Source organism: Geospiza fortis, unplaced genomic scaffold (genome assembly GCF_000277835.1).
Source record: "Geospiza fortis unplaced genomic scaffold, GeoFor_1.0 scaffold330, whole genome shotgun sequence".
In the NCBI taxonomy this organism is placed as follows: Eukaryota; Metazoa; Chordata; class Aves; order Passeriformes; family Thraupidae; genus Geospiza; species Geospiza fortis.
The window spans coordinates 730,689-742,252 of NW_005054400.1; the positions used below are offsets into that span (position 1 = coordinate 730,689).

Sequence of the window (11,564 nt, forward strand, 5' to 3'; positions counted from 1 at the left end):
AATGAACGACTAGAAGGTAAGTGAAAAGAATAGTAAACACAGGCCATTCATGTAACAGGATCCGATTCATTTTTATGCTAGGGAGATTTTTTAAATGGGACTTCTCCCAGTGGAGAGCTCTCAATGCTCAAGGCCTGTTTCACTACAAAGACAATACATAATTATTCTGGTCTTATTATTATTTTTTATCACTCTTATTCCAGTTGCAGGGAGTGAGGGCAGAGATGAGATCAGGACCCAGCTTATTGTGCAGCACACGGGGCTGCAGGACCCTGTGGAGGCAGGTAATGCACCCAGGCTGAAGGTTCAGGTGGCAGGTCTGCGATGGGAGAATCCATCAAAATCCAGCAAAAATGGGGACTCAGCCTCCTGAGCTCCTCAGTCCTGGGCTCCTGCTGCTTGTTGCTTTCAGCATCTTCTCCCTTCACACTTATTTTGAATCACCGAAATGATGAATTGAAAAAATGTCATGTCATTTGAAGCACTCTTTATTGTATTTATAGGAAACAGATTATCTGTTCTCTGAGGACAGTGGAAACTGAGTATGATGAGCTCATCTGGAGAAAATGTAGGTTGGGTGTGACAGAGAAACTTGTGTTTTATACCTCAGTGACATCTTAATTTCTGGTTTTGGTATGACAGACTCAGTGATACTGAACCATCCTGGTTCCTGCTTTCAGGCTGGGGTCACAAGTTGGACTTGGAAGAAGGAACTTCCATGCAGAGATGTGACTGCAGTGTGAATACTGTGCCAGGGTAAGAGAAATTTACTTTAATTTGGGGTATCTACAATATGTAAAGTCCATACAAAGTCTGTTGTTCATCCCAGCCTAGTTAAACTGCATTTGACCACTACTTGTTCAACCCAGCAAAGTGTACCTAGATACCATAGCAACACCTGATCTATTTATATATTAAGATTATTTTGCCAGGTCAGCCCTTTAGGATTTAGCATTTAATTCATAAAGGATTCTATAACACATGCCCAGTTGTGCTCTCTCTCTACTTCCTGATGGTTTGGGTGATTTTCTCTAGCCAATTTATATTTTAATTAGTTGTAACACTTCTTTACTTTCTAATTTGAACAACTGAGAGTTTAAAAAAAAAAAGAAAAGCTAAAAAATAACTCTCAAAGTCTGAATGGATACTCATTATCATTTTCTGTTCAGTGTTTGCAGGTCCAGGGTTATCTTAGGTGACATTTTCATGTTGACTGCTCTGTGTTAGCTCTTCTCAGACAGAAGGCAGTGACGGTGGATCATGTGTTATAGGTTTCTTTACAGATGAAACCTGGATTGTCCTAAAATCCAGTAACTACTCAATACCAGCAACTTCCACACCCCTCCGTGCTCCCGCCATTGCTTTGAACCAGTTTATTTATTCATTTGGGCTCTAAGCACTCGGATGCATTCCTTCTTGCTGCAACAGCAGGGGTACAGGAAGGGGTGTTTGAAATCACGCAGTCAATTCCACCCTGGATTTCAGGAGGAGTTATTCTTGTCTCAGAGATGACGCATTCAAATATCCCTCTACGGATTCCAGGTGAGTTAGTCACATTTAGATGCTTCCAAGTAATACACAGAAAGGTGGTGAGAAAATGATGAGTCTCTGCCTAGTCACAAAAAGAAAAAAGCTCAGAAAAGTACATCTGAGCAAATTATATGTGCTAGCCCTCAAAATATTCTAAAAAGACCTGGGGCCAAAGGGGTTTTGCCTTAAAAACAGTAGGGATGCACAGTATTTACTTTACTGACTGACCCATCAGCTGCTCTCTGTCCCCAGAAACAGTTCAGGAAATAACTGGAAGTATCTGAAGACATAAAAAGGATAATTAAGTTTCATTGTGGAAATAAGAGGGTAATCTGTCCAGACAAATCTAGGACCTAGTACTGAAAGCTGTAGTATCTGAATATAAAAAATGAGTAATTTTGAAAAAAGATGTGTATCAGGACTGTAAATTCAGAGAGTAAAAAAGTAGCTTTGCTTAATAGACCATCTCTCTCTCCATCTCCCTCTAACTCATTTTCTTATTCTCTTTCTTCCCTCTGTGTTATTGCAAAAAAAAAAAAAGTGTGCAAAATCTGATATTGAGAATGCTTTAGCTTCATTTCCATCTTCTATTCTCAAAATGTTTTGTTCCACTGGGAAGATTTCCCCTGGGAGATAACCTCAGCCATGACTGCACGAGGCTCGTGGGGTGACTGATTTGCAAAGCTGCATTTTGAGGGGGCTCTGAGGCAGCCACGTCCCCACTCTTCTGAGGCTCTTAAAGATATTTGTGGGCTGGCATGAGAAATCACCTGGGACTCAGAGCAGACCACAAGTGCTTAGGACAGTGTTTTCTCTGCACCTTTCCTTGCTGAGCAGAACTGCAGCACTATAAACAAATGTGAGTTTTGCCTCATTCTTAGGTCCTGTGAGTTATGAAAGCCCACTCCAGATGTAATGAATGTATAGATCACTTTGACCAGATCATAATCTATTAGTAAATAATGCTCTCTGAAAATGTATAGGTGAAATAAAGAACTTCTTGCTACTACTGCTGTATTGGTATCAAGGATTATTGTGGAGGCCAACACAATCCTCAGGCTTTGTGCTACTTACATTTAGATATGATGCAGAATTAACTACAGGGTTTGGTTAGTAAATTCCCTTCTGGATTAGGATATCCAGGATTTACACTGCTGGAAACAGAACCCAGAACTATACAAGGCTTACCTCTGCCTTGGCTTCAGCTCACTGACACCCTCATTCATATTTACAGAATTTTCCCATTAGATTCCTAATTTTGGTGGTGATATTAATTAGCAAATCACACAATACTTTTCAGAATGAGTAGAGTCTGACAGAGCAAACCCCTATAATATCTATGACTTTTCTTTGCTATCCCTGGAGGAAGCCCAAGGGTACCAGACTAAGACCTAAGGCAAATTGTCAGCACAGTCTATAGGCCATGGGAAGGTTAGGTTTAAAGAAGATGTCACTTTGGGGACATCTGTGTGACACATGCTGCAGTGTCCAGACATTGGAGACTATGTTTTTGCTCTAAATCTAGAGAGGAAGTCAATAGGAAAAAAAAGGGAAAAAAGCACAGGGGAATAAAAGTACTTTTGAAAGAGAAGAAATCTACATTTCAATGAAAATCCTTTCAAGGCATTTCAAATAAGAGTCTGAGAGAAATAATTACAAAGTTTGGAGAGAAAGAACGTTAGCTTTGATATCTTTTTCTTCTATGAAGCAATTAAAATAAGCAATTTTTCAAATACTAAGCAGAAAATTACTAATGGCTGAACCCAAAAGCTTTCATTTCCTTCTTGGAGCCTTTATTCTTCTAAAAAAAGACAAAAAAAATGTGAAGGTGGTTTTCCAGATAGATTAATGCATAAAGCAGTCGCTAGTTGGATGTCATAAAAACTACAGCAGCATAGAATAGCTGAGATTAAGAGCTAGATTTAAATCATGCAACAGTCCAGTTAATATCAATGTCTAATTAAGAAATGCATAAGAAGTCTGTAATGTTGATTTGATGGAGAAAAACTCTAATAGGGTTTCTTTTGGAATTTTCCATTTCAATTGCTGTGTAGACTTTTAATGGATGTCCTATCCAGTCTTTGGTATTAGCAGGAATCATCCTCAAATTAAAACCAAGGCCTAAAATGGAACACAGGTAGACAAATTAGCTGGTCTGGGAAGCAGCCTGGGTAGAATGACAATGTGAGCTGAAGCCGAAATTTGGGTACAAATAAAAGAGAACAAAAGTCTCAAATCTCCAGTGGAAACCCTCTCTGCTTCTCGTTTGAAACAATCTAAAACCCTGTAATTTGAAACAATGCAATGTTAACCCATTTCCCCACCTCCCCGAGCCTGCGGAAATCCCTGACAGTTCATACTTAGACACCTAGACCACTAAGAATTATTAATTAGTCTTCTTTATTTAAAAGGCTTTCCATAGTTATGCATATTAGTAGTGTAGAGGTGGGTTCTTCTCTGCCTGTGATGGGATTTAGAGCACACAGGTCCCTGTCACCATCAACGAGCACCATTAATCTCCCACTCCTCTCTGGGTAACTAAATCTCTCAAACCCCTGGAGCAAAACTAAGCCTGTGGCATCTTCTGTGTCCCATGGATCATCCAAGACATTTGGTCTCTAGATATGAGAGGGGAACTGGTTTTGAGCACATGACTAATGCCCTGAAGTTGCTAAAAGAGGAGCAGTGTAACTCTTGGTATGCACAAATCCATTTAGCAAAGAGGGGGAAAGCACAGTGCTGGGTTAAAGCAGCAGTGTATTTGTTATCACAGCTCTGGTGTTGGTCCAACAGATCCAGAGGGAATGATCTGAAGGATCCAGGAAGATGGCACACTCAGGATGACCCCTCTGACCAATGCATGCTGGGGGATAATTTTAAAGTTCATTAGAACACATTAAAATATAATACATTGACCATGGCAAAGCAAGGCACATGATTCCATCTGTCTACATGTCTCTTTCCAGCACTAAATCCATCCAGAGACCTTTCAGAATTATATCATTAAGTCTTGTCACATCCACAGAGAGTGGAAAAGACTGGAGGTGAAAATCAGAGTAACAGTGAAATTTTGGCACTTTTATTTTTGGGTCATTGCCTGAAATGTCACGGTCCAAATTCATGCCTGACATTGCTCCGTTGACCCATGAGGCACAAATATGTCATATTAAAGAGTGATACCATGGCCCTGGGGCATGCCCCAAGGACCTTTCTCCTTGAGACAGGAACAAGGATGCTCTCAGTGAGGCATCTGCCTTCTCAATGTATAGAAGTTCTGATGTGAGGACACTCAGGGCACCAGAGGAGTCTGGGTTTATTTACCCTGCTCTTGACTGTAAGACTGGGAGGTGCCATGTGTTGGGATGATGCTAGAGGATTATTCAGGTGAAGTGCTAACAGGGTGCTCTGTCTGCAACCTTTATTAGATTTATGCAATACTTAGGGAAAAACAAGAGTATGAAGCAGCCCGTCCTTTCCAAACACACACAACAGAAAAAATCCCAAACCTTAACTTGTCCAACACACTTGAGAGCCACAAATTCTGTTGCAGTTTTGTTAAATGAGAAGAATATGCCTCCCCTCCTCTATAAAACCATCCGTTTAGACATTACTGCAGTCATGACCTCACCGCAGTTCCTGGATTCCTTCTGAAAAGATTAAAATGAACTAATACACAAATGATCTCATCACAGCATAAAGGACATCTTACACAGGGGGGAAAAACTAATCAGGAGAACTTTAGTGGTGCATTTGTAGTAGCAGTAGAAAAAGAACTGTAACACCACTGTGGAAAAACAAACTAAAGGTACAATGCCAGAGAGGCATTTTTCCATCTAATGAACCATTTGGATTTGTCCTGCCTCATCCTGCCTGTTACACCTGTCATCCTCTTAGCTGTCTCCACATCTATCATCTTTCCCTTTTTCCTGCCTTTATCTACAATTTCCTTTGTCTATTCTATGCATTTCCCACCTGTTTTAATATGCCTGGTAACTTTGAATTGTGTGCCCTACTATTCTCAACTCCACCCAAAATGCGTTTTGCAAAGTACATACGTACAACCACCTTACACAAAAGTATTCACACATACTTCATCTGTAGTTTATATTATTCTAGACTAAGAACACCTTTTCTATGTTTTCATACAGTTCTCAGCCCAAGAGGTCATGGATGGTGACAGCTCTCATCTACTTTGGAGCTGTTCTATCTTCCAAGAGAAATCAGGAAGATGAGCTGGAAGAGATGCTTTACTTTCTTTGGTAGGACAATCTATAAATTAACAATTATGTAAGCGAGACTCTCACCACATTTTTAATGTTGTATCACATTTTGAGGCTGGAAAATAGAATGTCTCAGAACTAGGTGATCTTGAAGATCTTTTTCAACCCAAGCTTTCGTATGACTCCATGATCTTCAGAACAAGATGAATAGTGTTACTAATGCAACCTTATCTCTGGTGCCCATAGGTGCTCCTCAGCTCTGCCTTGAGGTGACACCGTTAAGCAAGAGGTGACAAACCGGTTTCCTTTCCCAAGGAAATGTCACGTAACTGCCCAGGGGCCCCTTTTTGTGGGGCCTGGACCCTGATTTTCAATGAGAGATGTGCTGCTGTGGCCCCTTCCCAGCCTGGCAGGAGGAGCTGAAGCTGCTCGTTCACAGCTGTGACATGTCTCAGGCAGGAAGAAAGGCAGAAGGCATCAGGCTGTAGGGAGAGATCAGGGCAGCCACCTTTAGACACTGGCAAAGAAACCTGCAGAACTCATCCAGAGGGGATGAGCTCCCAGGGCTAGACCATGCTGGCACAAAGGATGGTGGTATCATCCTACCCACCCAACAAGATTTGCTACTCCTAAATGGGGGAGCACATACATCCAACCCCAAATGCTCTGCAGTTCATAGACTTGCTCCAGTGAAGAGAGCCCTGAGCAGTGATGAGTGTTGTAGGATATGTGCTGCAGCATTAGGACAGCCCAAGGAGCAGTGCAGAGCATCTGTCACCAACAAGAAAATATCATGTGGAAAGCTGCTGTAATTCCTGTCCCCAGCAGCCTAACTGGAGGCACAGACTTCCCAAGGCTTGGAGGACTTGGAGAACTCAGGATCCTCAGTGAGATCTCTCCCCAAACGCTGCAGATTTACCAGGTCAACTCAGTCCAGGCCAAAGTTGCTGGGAAAGGTCCTTGGCTCTGCTCCAAGTTCAGTGCTCTATTGATTGGGGAGGTATTTATTGTAGGTCAGGATCTTGAGCCAAGACAGCTGAAGCTGCAAGGACTAAATTGTCTATTCCCGACCCACAGATAAAACAAATGGCCAGTTTTAGCCTAATCATCACTTCTGCCTGAGGAAAGAGAAACTCTTTGAGGTAAGTTCCCTTGGATATAATTCTTTTTTTCTAGGTTATGGAAGGGCTGCAGCTAATACATATCCTGAGTCATAATGTGGATTTGCACCTTTCCTGTTAAATATAGCTGGTTTATGTCCAAAGGATCGCTCCTCTCCCTAATGCTCACTCATATTGTTACAACTTCTACATTAGTTGCAGGTGTGAAATGCCAACTGATCCACACTTCTGGCGCTGTCAGCAGGGGAGTAATGTGTGTCAAAGGCCTGCTGCTCAGAGGGGAGGTCACCCCGATCTCCATTTGCACATCTGCTTTGCTAAACACAAAACTCTGGAGGTTTGAAAAGCTCCAATGTGCACAAAGTGGGATGTGATCACATGTACAGAAGGAGCTGCTTGTGCCTGTCACTTAGCAGGCAGGACACAGAATTTTCCCTCAGTACAAAATTCTTCCTGCATTACAACAGGTGATGTTTTACTTGTAAGTTCTATATTAATAAGGAAAAAACCACATTTCTCTGCATTCCACGAGCAGACAGGATACCAAGAGGTTAAAAAAGAGCCTCACACATTGAGCAGCTTCAGAAAGATGCTAATATTCAGCATGTCCCTGCTTGGAGTGTGCAGACATGAGGATCAGGGAAGTGCCTGATCAGAGCTCCTGGAGGGACCGTGCTGCTGGAGCCTGCCTTGCACAGAGGCATCCTGGCTTGGTTCTGAGGGCTTCCACAGGAGCTTTCAAACGTTTCTATTTCCTGCTGTTAGTGGATTTTTTTCATACCTTGGAATAAGTCTTCCGATGGTAATGTGTTTGCAGTTGATGCTGAGATAATAGTTCTTGCTCAGGGGACCTCTAATACACAGTATTTTATGCTTTCTACATTTTATGTGAGATCAAGAACTCCTCCTATATGTACATCTATGCCTAATTCTTTCTTGATTCCTGCTAGAATCTAGAATATCCCTCAGTATCTGCCATAAGGATGCCCACAAGTAATCTATACAGAATATTTTTTGGTCTTAATATGTTTGGCCTTTCAATGTCATGTTTGTGACATCATGATTCTGGTTACTCTGCACCTGCAGGACATTCTAAATACATGCATCCAAGCATCATTCACCACTATGCACTTTATTTTTTCCTCTCACAGTTGACTATTTCCAATTATTTTGGGGATAATGAAACCCATATTGACCTTCTTATCCAACATGAGAAAACAGGGACACGGTCTTCAGCTGTATGCTGATGTTCCACGGCTGTAACATCATGTTCCATGGAATTTTGACCTTGTATCCTCACAGTAACTTAGCCAGAATTAAAGAAAAGTGATTTCTAAAGCCCAAAGCATATTGGGGTGGGCCATGAGCTGAACACATAGGTCAGAGCATGTTTCATGAACATGGAATTCCAGCCCTGAGCCTCTGCTGCTCATAATGGACATCTCCTTAAGGGAGCTGTTGAAAATAATTTCCATGAGAAGCAGAAGAAAATAATTTTCAAAAGAATCACTTTTAATACTGAGGAAGGAGAGCACTTGCATTTTAAAGAGAAGTTGGATTCTGGAAAAGACTATTTGTTGGTGAGTTAGAGGAGCTGTGCTGTAGAAGGCAGAGTGACAGAGTGGCTCTTTGGCTCCTCGTGGAAGCCTCTGTTGAATTCAGGCCTTTTCCCTGAAATTTACACCAGAAATTCAGAAATTTCATCTTTGATCAGAGCAGCTTCATTGCCTTCCTGAGTAATAGGAATGGCCTTGGTTTCCCTGGGCTCTATGTTATAGACATGACAGAGCCATGAAAAGAAATGGAGAAAGGGATACTGATTTTCTTGGAATGAAATACAGAAAATTTGAGCTTGGAAAACATTTGAGTATAGTATGCTGAAAGTTTACAGAAACGTTTTTAAAGAAACATTTTCCAAGAGCATGCCTGTTAGTTTTATCTTAATTTTTGCCATGTATAATTATGAGAAACACAGACAACTCATAAGACTTTTTAGTTTCTGTTGAGAATTGCCTTTTCCAAGATAATTCTGTACACTATTACTTCAGCCCACTGGGTATCATGTAGGGAAGGTGCAAGATTATGCACATGAATATTTCTGTCTACCACTTAGGCGTGCTGAGACAATATCAACTTATACTTTCTCCTGTCATTGGTCCTTATTCCATAGAGGATATTCTTAATTACCAGCAAGACAATTTGGTAATATCATGTAAAGTGTAACAGCATAATTTCTGTGATGATTTACACCTGCTAAGGATCTGAATACTGAATTTAAAAACATAGCTTAAGTTCAGAAGAAAGTGTATTTTTTCTACAAGACACTATTTCTATTTTTAATAGAGATAATTTCATTTATTTAATTTATTGGCACTGTTCTTCTAAATGAAATGGAGCTTTTGAACATGAAGACACCATTTTTACAAATTTTCACTGCCCTGAAAAATTTAGAGCACACTTCTGTACTGGATTAAATCAACTTGAGTCTAAATGCCTAAACACTATTTTTGACAACTGTGCATGAGGGACGTGCCTGTACAGGGATTCTAAAGAATAAAAAACCTAAAAATATCTCAGTTGCAAAGAAAATTCCCTGTATTCCTTCTTACACTTTGTAATAGTGGTTATATATATATCTTTTTTAACCCTCACAGGTTTATCTCTAATTCTGTTGGAATTGATTGAAATGATTCCATTGACTTTAGCAAACTCTCTTTCCTGCTGGATTAGAGGCAATATTTGTGCCTCAGATTTGCTGGTGATGTCCCACTAATGAAATAGGTAATTTTATAAACATGTCAGGGAGGGTAAGTGCCCAATAAAAAGATGTCAGACAGAGATGCACAAATTGCAGTCTATTTGTAATGGAAACAAAACCAGGAATTCTTACTGTGAGTCATGGATTTCTTTATAATTGCTTCCACATTTGGGGAAACTTTTCCCTAGGTTGTCTACAGAAACCCTGCAATTCTTGGGGCTTCTGATGGCACTTATGATCACAACAGCACATCTCATTTCTGATAAAAATTACTTACTTTGGGAGGATTGTTTTTTTCTCAAATTGCTTTTCTGAGTCTTTATCTACAACTATTTTCTTATCCTCCTCCTCATTTTCTATTTCTAATATAAAACCAGGAATCCTTATCAATTTACAAGAGCAATAAAACTAAAGGAAATTCAGGCAGAACTGTAAAGCACAGTCTATTTTAAAGTTCCAACTCAGATAATAAGACTCTGGTTTGTGCTGCACCTCACTCATGGACTCAGTTTTCCATAGTGCATTCAGTGTTGTAATAATGCAAATCAAATACAATTTTAATAACTCCTTCCATTAATGTTTTAAGACTGCAACACTTATGAGCATGATTCTAATTGCATGATTTTGCTACAGGCAAGTTTTATAGATCTGTCTGATCTTTGGATATTTGCACCGTTTGGATTATTTTAAATAATTAATTTTTGGAAGAATTTCAGTCTGGGTAGCAACAGTTGGGTTTGATAGTGGTTGTCTTGTCAGTAATTGTATGTATCTGCTTCCATGCCAGGATAAACTAGATAAATTTAGAACTCTTTGGGAGGAGGGGGCTGAAGTTTATACCATGGCAAATGTTATGGAGAATGTTCTTAGGAGGGGAATATTTATAGACTCTGTTAATACAAGGAGCAAAAGAGGTTTAAAGTGAATAAAATTTTGTCATGCAGCACAATTCGTTAATTAAATTGCAGGACCTTCTGCCAAAAGAATACCAAAAATATAATCAACTTAAAATACCATTAAACATTCTTGTTTTATGTAACTTCTATTGCCAGTCTCTAATGCACTGCGTGATAGGAACAAGGAAAATACCTCATGAGAAGAATTAGTTGGACTTCTGACATTTTTCTGTATGTCTGCTGGGACTTTCTGCCACAGGGGCCAAGAATCATGGAATCATTAAGGTGGGAAAAGACCCCTGAGATCATCAGTTCAACCATTAACCCAACACTGTCAGGGCTAGCGCTAAACCATGTTCCTAAGCACCATATCCACACATTTTTGAGCACCTCCAGGTATAGTGACTGCACTTCTCTGGGCAGCTTGTTCCAGTGATTGATGACTCTCTCAGTGGTGAAATTTTCCCTAATATCCAACCTAAACCTCCCCTGCTGCAACTTGAGTCTTCTACCTCTTGTCCTGTGGCTTGTCACCTGGGGGAAGGGACCAGCCCACACCTGGCTGCACCCTCCTGTCAGGGAGCTGTAGAGAGTGATAAGGTCCCCCCTGAGCCTCCTGTCCTCCAGGCTGAACACCCCAAGCTGCCTCAGCTGCTCCTCAGAGGGGATGGTGAGGGGCTTGCAGGACCTCTGGTGTAACCCTACTGCTATTTTTTAGGCAAGGTAAGCAGTTTGACAGCTTACTTCTCACTCCAGAAACCTGCGTAAAACCTCAGGCATTGTGCAGAGTGGGATGAGGGAAACGACAGGACATGGGAGGAAGGTGAGTGGGGCAGCAAAAGTCACAAGGAAAGCATTTGCTGAGTGGCTGGTGAGGGCCCTTACCTTGGTACTGTCCCCAGGGTTTCTCTCTAGTGGCAGGCACTTGGCTCTCCTCCTTGTACGTGCTGTTCTTCCCCTCGAGCATCACTTGAGAGCTGCAGCAGAAGGTTCCCTCCTTCAAGATGAACAGAAACACCAACACAGTCTTGCCCACTCT

At 41.0% G+C, this 11,564-nt stretch overlaps 1 long non-coding RNA gene across 2 annotated transcripts; it reads left to right on the forward strand.

Moving 5' to 3' along the window:
* The first annotated feature begins 6 nt into the window (after positions 1-6).
* Positions 7-10,665, forward strand: LOC115948447. 2 transcript variants are annotated; one of them, XR_004082278.1, is made up of 6 exons: positions 7-568; positions 681-756; positions 1,272-1,542; positions 5,679-5,789; positions 6,828-6,892; positions 7,067-10,665. It is a non-coding gene; the product is annotated as an uncharacterized LOC115948447 (long non-coding RNA). The 2 variants fall into 2 exon arrangements; XR_004082277.1 differs by having other exon boundaries at positions 6,828-10,665.
* Positions 10,666-11,564: the final 899 nt, after the last annotated feature.